Source organism: Dipodomys merriami, unplaced genomic scaffold (assembly GCF_024711535.1).
Source record: "Dipodomys merriami isolate MVZ:Mamm:240054 unplaced genomic scaffold, mDipMer1.0.p SCAF_3, whole genome shotgun sequence".
In the NCBI taxonomy this organism is placed as follows: Eukaryota; Metazoa; Chordata; class Mammalia; order Rodentia; family Heteromyidae; genus Dipodomys; species Dipodomys merriami.
The window spans coordinates 35,916,712-35,933,755 of NW_027204492.1; positions in this window are offsets into that span (position 1 = coordinate 35,916,712).

Sequence of the window (17,044 nt, forward strand, 5' to 3'; positions counted from 1 at the left end):
GCAAATATCAATGACATAATCCTAACAGGCTTGCAGCTCTCACGGGTGTAATAAAACAATGACACAATTATTTTTCAAAGACTGAAGCAGCAACTATAATGACTGGCTATGTTGTACAGGGCACTGTGATGTGATGGATAGGGCACAGTAGGGCAGCAAACTGGGTGCAGGAGATTGGAAAGCTGCCTGTGCCAACACTCTTGCCATTCATCTGTTGGGGCAAAGGGGTGGGGGGGAGGGAGGGAATGAAGCCATTCAGTATGAAAGTTCCCACTTGTTCTCATGACGGAGGCCAATTGGGAAAATGTGGCGCAACGCTGATTGAAGCAAATTCTGTTTAAAAAAAACAGCCGGCTTGTGGGTATTTGTTTATTTATAACTCCCTCATGCCGCCCCCCTCCCCGCCGCCCCTTCTCTGCTGCTCCACACCCTGCCTCTTTCTGCAGAGGATTTGAGATAGGATTTGAACACTGAAAGTTTGTTTAAGTACTAAACGGGTCCAGCTTTTTTTTAGATTGATGAGAAAATGAAACCGTTTGGATGAAGCACCTTGTTCTTAGACCACTGCTTTGGTTTGCCCAGTCAAAGCGAGTCTTCCTGTACCCTGTGGTAAGAGATGCCTCTTCCACCAGATTATCCAGTCCCCAAGACTGCTCTTCGCTGAGGAAATAAACAAGAGCTCAGAAACTAAAAGCCTACAGAAAATAAAGCAACATGGATTCACTCATTCCCTTCTTTGTTTATCCAACAAATATTGACCAGTACCTCTTCTAGAAGGAGCTGTATCCCAGGTACAGGAGATGAAAAAGGCAAGATATTCACTCCGTGCCCCCAAGAAGCCCACCTGGTGGGAAGAGCAGATGGCTACATTTAAAACAATAATAATAAAATAAAATAGGCTGCTCATCCAAAAAAAGAAACACACAACCAGGGTAATGTGAGGGCTATCCAGGGGAGAGATGGTTTAGTGCCCTGACTTGGATAAATCAGATTGCCTTGGATTTGTTCAACTTTTGATTTTGCCTCTCCCAAGCTATGTGGCCTTGGGCATCTTGCTTAACATCTTGAAACCTCAATTCCTTCATCTGGTAAATGGGGCTAATAATAGAAGCAACTTCACTGAGTCATTATGAGGATTAAATGAGATAATCTGTGTAGAACACTTAGAACAGTTTCTGGCACACATGAAGTACCCAATAAAAAATACGCTTTTTATACTTTTTATTCCTTTTGTTTAATTTCATAAGGCTGTTACTGGTGATGAGACTCCAAGGACTAGTTTCTAAAACAGAAGTGTTTTCAACAAAACTCCTCCCTTTTAGTTGGGATATATATATATATATATATATATATATATATATATATATATATATTCATATGGAATGACACAGATCTGCCATGATTTTTCCCTCTGCAACCATATGTCTGGCAAGAACCTCAGGGAGAAAATATTTCCCAGATGGTTTTGCTTATGTCGGCCTACTGTGTGCCAAACACCACTCTAAATGAGGGGCATACATTCCTGAGTTGTATAGATAAGGTCTCTGTCCTCTTAGAGATGTGGCATAAGCAGAAAATATCATTAGACAAATTATACCTAATGTAAATAATTATGGAAGTATTGGCCACAAAAGGAATAGGCAGGGGCAAAAGGAACTAAGTGCAGCCAGTCAACAAAGGCTCACTTTAGGAAGTTAACATTAAGACTAAGACTGAAAGACTAAGAAAAAGCCTCCTATGCCAGGCAAAGGCAGTCTAAGATGAAAAAACAGCTTGCACAAAGGTCCTGGGGCAGGAAACAACTTTGGGAATGTCCTATACATTGAAAGACCAGTATGGTTAAGATTTAAATCCCAGACAGGGAGAGGAAACAGGCAGGATTATTGCATGCACAGTAAGCTGAGAATGCCCAGAAAGATTAATGGACTTACCCACAATGCCTTGCACATAGTAGGCGCTCCAAGTGTTGTAGAATGCTCAGTCAGTTAGGCGGGGCTGGGGACTTTTGCCTTCCAAATTCAGACTGAGATTTCCCACCACAACTAGGAATCAGCTACCCAGTCAAACTGAAACATACAGTCTTTTTTGTTGTTGTTGTTAGTGAGTCATAGGCAACACGCATTAGAGTGTGGGGTCGAGTGGCCCCAGCTGCTGCCTGTGTATAAGGGGCGGGGGTGGGCTTGCGCCATGGCTGAAGCTTTTTAGCATGTTTATGATGAGCTGAAAGCACTCACTGCTTAATTTAACATACCGCTCACACATACACATACAATTCAGCAGCTGGGGGAGCTGCCAGGAATTGAAGCTAAGTGTAGAAAATTGGAGGATCAGGAATATCAGGTACCTGGCCCTATTTCCCAGCTCCCAGGGGCTGTCTCTGACTCCACACAGTCCCATCTTGTGGAACAAACTTCCCAAGGTTAAGACATGCATGAGAGAAAAGAGTGGTTTGAGAAAAGGGGGTCTCACCAGACCCTTACCTTGACTTCAGCTTGTTTACCCTGCTCTCATCCATGCCTCCTATTCCAAACCCACTCCCTTGATGAAGCCTCCTCTTCTCAACCTTGCACAAAATCTGACAGTCCTAAAAACTCAGTTGGCCCAGATTGAAAACTACCAGCCTTGGCTGCTACTGTTTTTGGTGTGTGGCTCTAGTCTCCCTAACCACACTTGAAGAACTGAGTATTGTTTTGCGTTCTCTACCACTATGGCACAGTGGTGTATACAGTCTTTTGAATGTCTGCACAATGGTTGCAAGACAGTATCACATACCCTTTTGGGTAGAGTACATACTTTTTTTTTTGTCTGTTCATGGGGTTTGAACTTGGGGCCTGGGTGCTGTCCCTGTGCTCTTCAGCTCAAGGCAAGCACTCTACTGCTTGAGCCACAGCACCACTTCCAGTTTTCTAGTGGTTTGTTGGAGATTAGAGTCTCATGTACTTTCCTGCCTGGGCTGGCTTTGAACCACTATCCTCAGAACTCAGCCTTCTGAGTAGCTAGGATTACAGGCATGAGCCACCGGTGCCTGGCTGAGTACATGCTCTTAAGGGGAAAACAAGAACTCTGATATGGTGAAAACATATGGAATTCCCCACCACCCAGAGGTATCCAATCCCCTTCTCATTGCCCCTCTGCACACAGGGCATGCTGCACAGAAGCTGGTGAAGATGCAGCCTCATAGCTCGTGTCTCATGAGCCATCTATTTGCCTCCTATGCTTTTGACCGGAAATCCCTGGCTTCTACCTCTACCTATTCAGACCCCAACTCACCCTTCAAAGCCAAATCCAAATGCTATTTGCACCAGGAAGCTCTTCCAGAGACAGGCTGGTGGGTTGAAATAATCTATTTTCATGTAGTATTCTATCACGTCCCAGGACAATCTCAGTTTTCTCTTCTGGAAAAAGGGATACTAACACCAGCTTCCAGGAGCTGTTGGAAATTGTCCACTCAGCACTAGACAGAACCTCCAGAACCCAGGAAGCATTATGTGTTATCCTCATCTTCCTCATTCCTTGCAAGCTAGGGAATTGAATGGTTTAAGAATGTGGGTTTGGGAACCAGACACATCGAAGTTCCAGGTCTGGTTCTGTCACTTCCCAACTATGTGACTTTGGGCCAGTCACATCCTCTCTGAGGCCCACTTTCCTCCTATTTAAAATGAAATAATAAGTTCCTCATCCCCATCATAGAACCTGCTGGAAAGTTTCAAAGACTTAATGGATGCAAGATAAACTCTGCATCAGGCCTATCACACACACACACACACACACACACACACACACACACACACACACACACACACACACACACACACACACACACACTTGCTCGTTCAGGTCTGCAGACCCCTACAACGTAGGAAACTCCTTTAAGGACATAGACAATATTTTACCCAGAACCTCTGCAGCTGGCAGGGCTACAGTAAACCATTGTTGAATTGAATTGAAAACCCAAACCAGATGTGCCTCCTCCACTGTCAAATGAAGTTTTCAAGCTGGTGGGCTGGGCCTACAGGCCTTCCACTCCCCCTCCCTCAGGCTGAGTGGCCACCATTGTCTAGGTCAGGCTCTGGGGAAGAATTGGAGAGGGAAAGGTGGAATGAGTGGGGTAGGGAAGACCACTCTGTCTGCTCCTGGTGAAATCAAACAAATTTCTTTTGAAGGGTACTATCCTGAATAAAAAGAGGTGACATATCAAACACCTTCACCCACTCAACACCTAGTGTCTCTCAGGCAAAACGCTGAAAATAGGAAGTAGAGTGAAAGTTGTCAAAGAAAGCTCTCTTCTTTAGCATAGCTATGATCCTGAGACCCAGAGGTTCAGCTTCAAAACTGTGAGACCAAGATTCAGAGCCAAGATCAGCTAGCTCAACAGGTAACCGCTAGCTATCTTTCTGAAGGCTCCCCTTGCAATGGAAGGATAAGAATATATATTTCTTACACACACACACACACACACACACACACACACACACACACACACACACACACGCTCACGCACTATACAAGGCCTCTGGGATTAGAATGCAAAGGCTTTGTGGGAGAAATACTCCATGTCTTTAGTGTTTTGGAGTCACACTATGTAGACAGGACTTCTAGCACAAGGTCCAAAGTTAAGAACCACACATCAGAACATGGATGACTGGATTGTAACTGGTCCTGTCACATGCTAGCCTGCCTGATCCATTAAAAGTGACTTCACCTGCTGGTGCCCCTGAGTTCTCATCTGTCACAAGATATTTATTCATAATAATCCTTTGCGCAGGATTGTCTATATGGATTAAATGAGCTAATGTTTATAAAGTACTTGCCATATGCCTTGCACATGTAAAACACTGAAGTGTTTGTGAAATGAGAACACATGCATACTTCTGTTCTTCTGTAGCCATACTAGCCAAGAACAGGGTGTTCCAATGGTTAGAGCTTTCCAGGACACCCAACTGAGCTTGGCTTTGAATCCTAATCTTTTGATTGCGAAGGGAAATTCTGTGGACCTCAGCATCACCATCTCTAACATGGGCATCAGTACACATATTGGTTGTCAGCTCATCCACAGCAGCCCAAGATTCTGTTTTTCTAATGTCTGTTCCTTGACCAAAGCACCCTAAACATTCTCTGGAATTTAAGTATTAATTTGAAATAGTTCCAAAGTCCTGAACCCAGTGCCTCACACAACAGCGTGAATAAACACCCAAGAGAAGATCAGTACACAACATCTGAATCTCGGATAGCACTGCTCCTCTCTGTCTCTGAAAATCTGTATCTGTCTCTCTCTCTCTCCCCCTCTCTCTCTCCTTCCCTCTCTCCCTCCCATGCCTCTCTCTTTCTCTCTCCCCTCCCTCTCTTGAATTGACCCACGATATGTAGTTTTGGAAATCCTGCCGCAATACAGGAACAATTGCATTGCTTTTGCCAATGAAATTCCTAAACATCTTATTTGAAAGCCAGAAAAGGGCAACTTTTGGATCCTTTCTGAGCCAGCGAAACACAGACACTGAGGTTTCTGAGTTCAGCCAACCCGTCCTCCTACAGCAGCACAAGTCCCTTTGCAGGACAAAGTTGAAGGAATGAGTACTTTACTGCAAACAAAAGCCATCTTTGTTGCTGCCCAGTTTGGGAAGAGGAAAAAAAATTAACTACCTCAACCCAGCAGCTTGGAAAATTCTTGAAAGTTTTCATTTTATTCCAGCAAATCCAACAGAATTGGCAAAACTCCTGGCCATGTGAACCTGAATCAGATTGAGCCGCCTCCACCCACTTGCCTCTGATAGTACCCAGAACCCAGGAGGCTCCGCTGGGCATCAGAAACATATTGGTTGTCGAATCCTCCACAACAGCCCGAGATTCCATTTCTCCAATGTCTGCTCCTTGGCCAAAGCACTCGGCAAATAGTACTAACGAACACTCTGAAAACAAGGAGCGGGGGGGGGGGGGGGGGAAGCATCCATCAACTCACCACTCTAACACAACTCTTAATTTTGTGTGGAAAGTTCTCTTCCAGTCTTTATCCACGTGCAGACATATATTTTTACAGCACTGCAGCAACTTCGGCCAAGTACCAGATACCATACAGCTCATGTCACTAAACTTTCCAAGTGAGGGGTTTCCTCCTCCCTCCGTCATTCCATTCATTCAATCCATCAGTCATTCAACACACGTGGATTCAACAAGGCTCTGCTGCCCTATATGCCCTAGAGAATACTGACAGGATCAAGGCACAGTGCCCACCCTCAAGCAGCTTCCAGCTTAGTGGGGAAAGCCAAACAAGTGGACATGCTGATCAATGCATGTGTGCTACATAAAAAAAAAAAAGACTGAAAAGAGCGGTTCAGGTGGTTGGCAAACATACAGAAGATGGAGAAGGCCAGTTAGAATGCATAATATAAGGGCATAGAGTCACATAGCAAAAAGTCTAGTATCATCAGGTAGCCAGACCTAGTAGGCAGCTGAATCCTAGGCAGATGGACACAGTGAGGAAAGAGGGCACTGGGCAAATCATTAAGATTTGAAGTCTTCTTTTTCATTCTGAAGTCTAAAGGGAACTTCAGAGGGCCTTGAAGCAAGGCAGTAGTCCAGTGTGCACATGTTAGGAAGATGGCCCCAGCAACAGAATAGCAAGTAGATGGGAGGGCATGAGATAGTTAACAGAGGGACTTGTCTAGCAGCCTGTCCCAGTAATCCTTCAAGATTAGGAGATTCTAAACTAATGAAATGGCCTCTCCACTTACAAATTGTCACCATAGCAAGTGACTTCATATTTCCTTGCCTCAGCCTCCTTCTCTGTGAAGCCAGAATTACAACAGCATCTCCTTTGTGGAGCAGCTAGGACAATTCAGTGAGATACTGCCTGCAAAGCACCTGGCCCAGAGGCTGGTACCCAAAAGTCTCTTAGAGTCCCTGCTACTTCCCCTTCCCCTCTGCTCTTTTCCTCCACCTCACCCTTCTTTATAGGCTGGCCTGGAAAGGTGCATGGAAGAGGCCAAGGCAGGACTCTAACTCAGACAGTCTGACTCCAGAGGGCAATGAAGAAAGTTTGAAAGTGCAATTGTTAAGATTGTTTAGCTGAATTGAGGCCCCTGCTGAAATGTGACTTTCTAGTGAAGCTCATCAGCAAAGTGATGAGATTGTTCTCCAGCAGCCTTCCTCCATCTTATTGGAAGCAAAGAGGAGGACACTGACATTAAAATTATCCAGACATGGGATTTTTGCCTGGTGGATATGGCAATAGAGTTGGGGATATAGGCAAGTTCTGGAAGTCTATATACCTTGAGTTAGGCAAACAGACCAAACTTCAAATCTCATCTCTTCCCCATACTAGCTTTGGAACTTGGAGTTAGTCACTCAGCCTCCTTTAACCCCAACTATCCTATTAGAAAATATAAACAATGTCCTGGCTCATCAAGTTAGTGAAGATGACATGAGACAATTGAAATGATACTGTAAAATTCTGGTATGTGACTGGCACACACATAGCCATTGTTCTTATCATCCTCATGACTTTTGAAGTGAAGAGGGAAGGAAGGACATTGGGAAGGTCTGATGGAGTAGGAGACTAGATTGAGGAGACTCAGAACCTTGGAGGTAAACGAGGTAAATGAGGTCATCCCGCAGGATGTGAATGATGAGGATGATGAAGCATGGGAAGGGTGGAAGGGTGTCTGTCCTGTACAGAAATGATGGATGTTGAACTCACCCAGAATGATGTCAAGAATTGGGGTGAAGACAGATGTTGAGCTCTTCATTTAATGTAGGGGTGGGAGGTTACCAGAAAGAAGAGTCGATCCGGAGAGGAGAAAACAGGGTGCTGTAACCAAATACCATGACAAGGAAGAGTTCTTGGCAGAGGATGCAGGACTAACAATCTGGAAGCAGACACAAGAAACTGGGACTCAAACCCCACCTCCCAACTCCAGGGTGCTTGTGTTGTGGGCCGTATAGATAGGCGTTCCACTAGAGGGCGCTGCCGACAAAGCCGTGAACTCCTCCCAGACGATTCAGGTTTCAGTATTTCAGGAAGGAGATGGACAGACTACGGTGTTCTGTATAGAAAGTAGAGGGATTGTTTATTGTGGAGCAGGACTTCCAGATGGTCCTGAGAGTGCTGTGAGACACTACTAGAGGGGGAGACAGATGAATCAGCGGTCGTGAGGTGGAGGTTCACAGAGAACTATGGGGGTGGGATGAGATGGGAGATGACATATGAAGAGCCGGAGGCTTAAGACTTGGGCTATAGCCAAAGACAGGGGGATGTGAGGCCTGGGGAGGATTAACTGTCCTCACATTCATAAATGGAGATTCTCATCCCCTGTATATCTTTTGTTAATTATAAAGCTAACACAGGCTTGTTTCGAACAACTTTAATCATCACTGAGGTGAAAATCTATCTCCCCTATCCTGTTGGCCAGAAGCAAGCACTTGATGACTGTATATCCTTGTCTGCTATATATGACACACAATAGTTTTAATGAATATCACACTCTATTCTATTTACTCTTCTATAAGGCACTTTTATCACAATACTAGATTGGAATCATTGCATATCAGTGTAGAAATGCAGTGTGGCTGCATTGTCATTATCATCATTGGTAATATTAGAAATAAAAATACTGTTAGTAATAATTATTAAATATTCTGTGCCAGCTACTAAACAGTTCATCCAAATTATCTCATTTACTCTTTACAACTTCATTAAGGGATTTTTTTAAAAATGAGCTTTCTCATTTTAAAAATAAGAGAATCAAAGCATATTTAGAAACTTGGTCAAGGTCATATGTGTTCCTCAAGTGCTAGAGGACAAAATCTAACTAAGGTATGCTGATCACGGAGCACAGATCCTTAATCACCATCCTAGGAAAGCTTAGTATGACATTATTTGGATATACTACAAATGATTTAAACAGATCTTCACCATTGAAGTCATTTGGGCTATATCCAATTTGTTGTTTCCAAGTAGTGTTTAAATGAGCATTCTTGCACATGGTGTATTTCAAAAGGATAAACTGGCCAAGTCAAATGACATTTCCAGTTGCTCTCCAGAAGCTGGGCTCTTTTCCATGTGCTCAAGAGTGAATGAGTGCTCTTGTTTTTACCACATCCTCATGAAGCCTAAGTTTTTGTAACCTTTTTAGTTCCTGCCTTCCTGAGAGGTGGAAATGACATCTCAATCATCACGGTGCTTTTTGCATTTGCATTTCTTAATTACTACTGCTTTATGTACCTTCTTACATGGCAGAAACCTTTTGTGTTTCCTCCCTGAATTGCCTGTTAATTATTCTTTGAACATTTTCTTGTGGCTTGTTTACCATCTTGTCTATGGAAGCTCACACATTCAATCCCTTAACAAACACATACTAAGCCACTAGCATGTGCCAATTTGCCAAGCAATGCCCTAGCACTAGAGCTATGGTGGGGGATAAACAAAACCTCACCATTCATGAAAGTGATAGGAAAGTAGAAGAAATAATAAATGAACAACTAGCTATATAACATATCTGCAGATCATGTGAATGCTATAAAAAATGCATTTCTATGCAAATCAAAACAACATTGAGATACCACCTCACCCCAGTTAGAATGGCTAGAATCAAGAACTCTAATAACAACAGATGCTGGAGGGGATGTGGACAGAAGGGAACCTTACTGCATTGTTGGTGAGAGTGTAAACTTGTTCAACCTCTTTGGAAAGTAGTATGGAGGTTCCTCAAAAGAATCCACATAGAGCTCCCCTATGACCCAGCAATTCCACTTTTGGGCATTTACCCAACGATGACAAACAAGACCATATTAAAGCTACCAGCACAACTATGTTTATGGCAGCATTATTTGCCATAGCTAAGATATGGAACCAACCCAGATGCCCCTCAATTAGATGAATGGATCAAGAAAATGTGGTATATATACACAATAGAATTCTATGCCTCCATCAGAAAGAATGACATTGCCCCATTTGTTAGGAAATGGAAAGACTTAGAAAAAATTCTATTGAGTGAAGTAAGCCAGGCTCAAAGAAACATAGGTCCCATGGTTTCCCTTATTTGCAATAGTTAGTGTATGTCTGAGACAAGCAGAAATGGTCAGATAACTTGATGTTAGGCTAAATGAACTCCAAGATAAGGATTCAAATGTTTTTTTTCTTTCCTGCAATTGTTTCTAACCTATTTATAAGTTGATTTCTTTGTTGCTTTGTATGTCCCTCCCCCACGGTATAACCCCTGTTTTCACCGTATTTGATGTTGGTATACTTTGTGGAGGGGTAGGGAGAAAACAAATTGTTTAAATAGGGATACAAGTGGACCCATTGCAACAATGAGATGTATAAGATGTTATGTTGAAAAACAAACTTTACAACTTTGGCGGGGAGGGGGGGAACACGGGGTGGGGTAGATGGGAAGGGATGGGAAGAGGAAACAAAGGAGGAGGCAACAATGCTTAATAAGAAATGTACTCATTATCTTGCCCATGTAATTGTAACTCCTCTGTATGGTATTTTCAAAATTTAAAAAAAAAAGAAAAGAATGTATTTCTTACAATGATGCTCTGAAAATAATGAATATAAATAGCATAAACAGTCCCTGGGTTTTTTACTTTACCATAATGCAAAAGCACTATGCTTTTGGTAGCAACTTTGAAACCCATACTTCAGATGTTGAATCAGAATCTTTCCTAGGCTATTCAGTCTGATAATCTGTCACGATGCTGGACAGCGGCAGGGAGAAGCAGCTCCCACTGAGCCATGCACAAGATCACGAAGGAAACAACTGGTACTCAATTGTGTACTGTGTTGCTAAGCAATGGTGCTCACTATATTAGGTGCATCCAATGCATTTTCTTTCTTTTCTTTTTCTTTACAATATTCGTGATTGAACCCAGAGCCTCCTGAATGCCAAACCCACAATTTACCTCTTCAGCTTCACCCCAACTCTCCCATACCTTTTCAGTTAATGAAATTTTCAATAAGTTTATGAGGATATAACCTGATCATAAATCAAGGGGTGTCAGTAAACCTTTATTCAGCCTTTTATTCTGTGACTTTGTCCTGGTTTATCCTTTTTCTTATTGAGATTTTTGTGGGTTCTCGATTATTTTATTTTATTTTATTGCTGATCCCAGGGTTTAAACTCGGGGTCTTGCTCTTGCTCGGCTTGCTTGCTCAACTGGTACTTGACTACCTAACCCACATGTCCATCCCAGTCCAGTTTTTTGATGGTTATTTTTTTTAGAGATGGAGTCTTGTAGACTTACCTGCCCTGGCTGGCTTCAAACCATGATCCTCGGGCTGGGAAGGTGGCTCAGTGGTAGAGTGCTTGCCTTGTATGCATGAGGCCCTGGGTTCAATTCCTCAGCACCATATAAACAGAAAAAGCTGGAAGTGGAGCTGAAGGACAGTGCCCTGGCCCAGAGTTCAGGCCACATGACCAACAAAAATAAATAAATAAATAAAATTTTTAAAAAAAAACATGATCCTACAGATCTCAGCCTCCTGAGTAAGTAGGATGATAGGCATGAGCTATAAGCACCTAGCTCAGGGTAATTTTATTACTATTAAATTCTATTATATCTCTTCATTCTTATTTCAATACTAATATTATCATCATATTACCATATTATCATTTAATGATTATTACCTTTAAATATACAATTGTTAAACTTTACATAGTCAAGCTATAATTCTTTTTCTTTACAGCTCCTAGAATTTTATCTTGCTTTGTAAAAGTTCCCTACCTTAATATTTTCAAATTTTCTTTTGCTTTCTTCTGCTGCTTTTTATTTTGGGGGCGAGGAAGGGGAATGTACTGGTACTGGAGCTTGAACTCTTACTTGTGCTCTTACTCGGATTTTCTCCCTCAAGGTTAGTATTCTACCACTCGGGCCACATTTCCACTTTTATCTTTTGTTGGCTAAATGGAGATAAGCATCTGACCAACTTGATTCTCCAGACTGGCTTCAAACTGTGATCCTCAGCTCTCAGACTACTGAGTACCAAGGATTATAGGTGTGAGACACCAGGCTTCATCTTCTACCCTTCTTATGTTTTCTCTTTTTAACATTTAAATATTTTGCCTTGCTGAAATATATTCATTTATATGTTTATATCTTTATTTATTTTATGTACAGCAGTATTGGAGATTGAACCCAGAACCTTGTGCATGTTAGGCAAGTGTTATATGACTTGAACTAAACCCTTGCCCCTGAAATATATTTTAGAACAAGAAGATAGAAATTGAGCTTTATTGTTATGATGGCAGGCTGCTTCTCACAGTAAACACCACCATGAATTCATTGACCCTTCCATTTTCCATAGAAATAGTGATGCTGAAGCACAGAGAAGGAAATAGCCTTGCCTGGAGTCACATAGCAAATGAAAACTGACAGAAATTTTCCTAGATCCTGGCTTGCTGAATACTGTGGCAAAGACATGCAACTTGATTTGTCACAGCTTTGTCCCTTAATGCACTTGAACTGCTCCCCCTGACCCACACCAATATTCCCTCTCAGTAGCCACAGAAACTTCCTTTTCCAATAGAGCCTCCTGACCTCTTATGTTCTGAGACAGGAGAATAGTGACCCACAGGCACTCTGCCACTTGTAAACAGGCAGACACCTGCTGATCCCTGCAGAAATGCCTTACAGGGAGGAGGTAGCTTTAGCGACAGAAGACTGGGGGCAGACCAGCAGATCGATTTGCCATTTGGGAACCACAATAGGAAGTGTCTATTCTAAATAAAGAAATTTGGCACTGTTTGCATTCAGTTGCTGACAGAACAGCTGCCATTCCAGGAGTCTTTTAAGGGGGCTGCCTGGAACGATGCCAAAGTCATAAGCTGGTGGCTTGGAAGCTATAGGGACTTGTTCCAAGGCCAGCTAAAATAGGCTTAGGATCCAAAAGGTAGTCTTATAAGGAGAAGTAGCTGACAATCCATTTCCTGAGGTATTTCCTAGGCAGTGTTTCCCCTCTGGCTCTACATTTCCTGACTATGGTTATTTTCATGTCCCCAGAGGACAAGCACCCAGGGAAAAAGGAAACTGTTGATGACATTTGGGTTGTGATAGTATCTATTCATTCATCTATTTATTTATTGCTGGTACTAGGGTTTGAACTCAGAACCTTGTACTCTTGCTTGGCTGTTAAGGCTTTTTTCCTCAAGGCTGGAGCTCAACCACTTGGGCCACACTTCCACTCTGGCTTTTTGCTGGCTAGCTAGAGATAAGAGTCCTCGGGCTGGGAAGGTGGCTCAGTGGTAGAGTGCTTGCCTTGCATGCATGAGGCCCTGGGTTCGATTCCTCAGCACCACGTAAGCAGAAAAATCCAGAAGTGGCGCTGTGGCTCAAGTGCTAGAACACTAGCCTTAAGCCTTGAGCTGAGGGACAGCGCCCAGGCCAACCGACAAAAAAAAAAAAAAAAAGAGTCCTCCCATGTTTCTTTCCTGAGCTGGCTTCAAGCTACAATCCTTAGATCTCATCCTCCTGAGTAGCTCCTGGTAGCCGGCTTTGAAACAGTATTTGTAAACTCCTATTTTCTCTTGGTTATTAGGCAAGTTTTTCATGAAAGTATTTGAACAAAATTGGTGGATAATTGTCTCCATTATTCTCCTTGGCATTGATGTAAAGATGGTAGAAGATACTGGCAAGTTCTTCATGTCCTGCTAACCTTGTTGCATATTTTCATTTTGCTCTCCCAAACCCTGAAGCAAATTTACTGCTTGCAATAAGGTAAAACAACTTTTAGCATCTCCTAGGTCCCCAGCCAGAGAAGGCTACAGCTTCTTCCCACACTGATGATGTAATATTGACTTATCACCAATACAGTGCAAAGAGACCTGGGCTTCAGCTCCACAAAGGGATGCACTTGTTATTGATCGGGCGGGATCATGGGGAATGAAAACTACCAACAGGAAGGCTGAACCTTAGTGAAGACCAAGACAACCTTATATCCTTACTATGGTCATGGAGACCACTGACAGATTGTAGGAGCAATACCTGAGGCTCCTATACCCTGGTATCTATTCTGGCTGGCTAGACCCAAACAAAACCATGCTGAGATATACAACCAAGTTGGGAAATAGCCTTGCTTCTAGTTAGCTCAGGTCTCAAGGATCCTAATGAACACCAGTGAGATGTTGAACATATCTCCCCCCACTTCTGTGACCACCTGAGTTCAGTCATTTGATCCCAACCTGTCTAAAGCCAATGGGGGAACAATATGACACTCTCTTTGTTCAGGGACTTTAGCTTTGGGGAAAGCTCTAAACTAGAAGATCTCTTCTGATAAGTAGTATTTTGTCATGTTCTCATATCAGGAGCCCCCATCTTCCACCAATTTAATATAAGCACCTCCCCATGTATAACTTAGCTCTCTGACTCCAGTTCTCTGAGTCTATATTTATTTATCATTCATTCAACCATGCTTTTCTATGCATCCCCTCTGGTCAGTTCATTAGGCCACATGGAAGCAAAGGAGACACGGCTTTGGTCTTATGAAGCCCATAGCTTCCACAGCATGGTAGTTTTCAACTGGCCACACTTTTGTCATAAATCTGCTTTGGTTTCCCTCCTTTCCTGTTCTGAAATTAAATCCATAAATATTATAAGTTCCAAAATATAAGTAAATATCCTAATTTCCCCACATATTTCCAAAAGATAGGTAAATGACCTAGAATATAAAGAGGACATAAAGGTAATCCATAACAAATTACTACATATTGAACTACAGAGTACAACACAGAAAGACTGGATGAAGTAGATAGTCCTGTGTTTTTACACTAAATCTCCTTAAAGCAACAGCTACAAATACAATCTGGTACTGGGGTGTTGTATTGAGTGCTGTAATTCTAAAACCAGCATCACAACTGCTGATATGATTTACTGAAATGGTAGATTACTGGGTAACTGTTCATCTTTGTATACATTAGCTGCCTTAAAAGTATTCTCTCCTCTCTCCCTCTCCTTCCCCCCCCCCCACTCCTGTGTTGGCTAATTGGAGATAAGCACCTCACCAACTTCTTTCTCCAGACTGGCTTCAAACTGTGATCCTCAGCTCTCAGACTACTGAGTACCTAGGATTATAGGTGTGAGACACAAGCCGTCAGCTTCTACCCTTCTGATAGTTTCTCTTCTTTACCCTTCTCCTCCCTCTTGCTTTCCCTCCCTTTTTCCCTCCCTCCTTCTCTTTCCCTCTTTCTTCCCTTGTGTGAGTATGCATGTATACAAGCATGAGTTATGGGAGGGTACCAAATGTTCTGACTATATATAAAGCATGTCAAGTTCAGATAATTAGAAATAAGGTTTGCATTTCCATGGAACATTAAAAAATCATATGAGATGCTGAACAATTTATTTTGCAGAATTGACTTGCACATTGCAACATGCTTTGTGTTTCCATTTCAGTTACACTAAATACCCTCCGGGATTTTCCACAAGTCCCCTAGGGGGCAGTGTTGTCCCAGTTGAGAGCCGCCAGTCTAGCCATGCAGTTCCAGTAGGACTGGTGTTTTTCTGGTTCAGGCCAGGCTTTCACCCCCTTCACCCCTTCCCAGAATCTGGTCCTTAAGATGTATGTGGAGACTTGTAAACTTCACCCTTCCTCAGTTTGTTGAGCTGAGCAGGAGTTCTGCTTCCACCAAAGCTGTCTCCCTCTCTACGTTCCAACCTGCTGCTCTCAAATGTCCCACCAAACTCAGCTACTGCAGATCAGTCTCATGCTTCATTCATCCCAAAAGGTGCTTCTCTTGCAGAAGGCAGTCTTTCTACTCTGTACCTGGTCCCTCAACCAGTTGACTGGCCCTAGCCTCAGCCCCAGATTGATGCTCAAGAGTATAAAAAAATCAAACTACATCAAAGCCCGAACCTTGTCCCTTACAAGATCCCTGTGGCTTTTTTCTGTGTAGCAGGAAATTTAAGGTACTAAATTTTAAAAGGCCTGAAGTAAGGAGGAATTCTCTTCTGCAGATAGGAAGACAAAGAGAGTCAGCCACCCTTAGGGTTCTCTTCTATGAGCCTTTAAACAGCTTTCTGCATCATCATACCATAAGCCATTTGAAAAACTGGCCCACTTCTTTGTAGGGCACTATAGACAAGAGTAAGTACCCTGCAAATAAAAAAGTGGGAGTTCAAGTTCAGGTTCTATCTTATACTGCTCAGAGTCTTTAAGAAGTTTGTTAGTAACAAACTAGTTTTTTAGTCTGGAAAATGTTGATAAGAAATGCCTGTAGGCTGCACAGCTCAAGGCCTAACACATAGTGACCCACCCATCAATGATAGTTGCTGTTATTCTGGCAATCATACAGTGTGGGTTGAAAATTGCCTTAAGTTCCCTTGACTCATCCTGCATAATTTTCATTTTATAATTTAGGCTAAGGCAGAAGTTTTACTTAGGCTTACCACATGGGTCTGCTTGGATTAAAGTTTCATCCAATGACAAATACTGATCCAGTAAAATCTTAAGGGCTCTCTTCACCCAACCATTAAGAATCGGTTTTTCTTTTTTCTTTTTCTATCCTGTTTCAATCCACAAAGAAATTCAGAGCAGATCCGGATTGAGGAGCAGAATCAACTAGGACCTGTATTTAAATACAGCCCTTACTTTCCTATGAAATTCAAGGATTGTCTGAAGAGGTGGCTGGTGAAGTTGGCTGCATCATTAATCACCTAAAGCAGCGTCTGTACAATGCCAGAGCTTTTGGAGGAAAAGGAAAAAAACACCATCAATCATCCAGTTGCCAAAGAAAAGTATTCAGCTCCTGTGCAGAGACGATATTAAAAAGTCATCTCAGTGCAAACAGCTAGATTAAGGCAATAGACATCTTCAAGGTTCTAACCTATTTGCTTTGCATTAAGTAAGGGTCTTAAACAACCGAGAAATTATTGAATGGAACAGCCACAATCGATCAACTGGTCAATACTTATTGAACAAGTACTATATGCCTGACACTATGAGGGCTCTAAGAAAGCAGAAGAATATATGATTGTTTAGAACCTTCCTTTGAAGGACTTGCTAACCAATGGACCAGGGGTGGAGAAAGAGAACAAATCCCTATACAAAGCAACA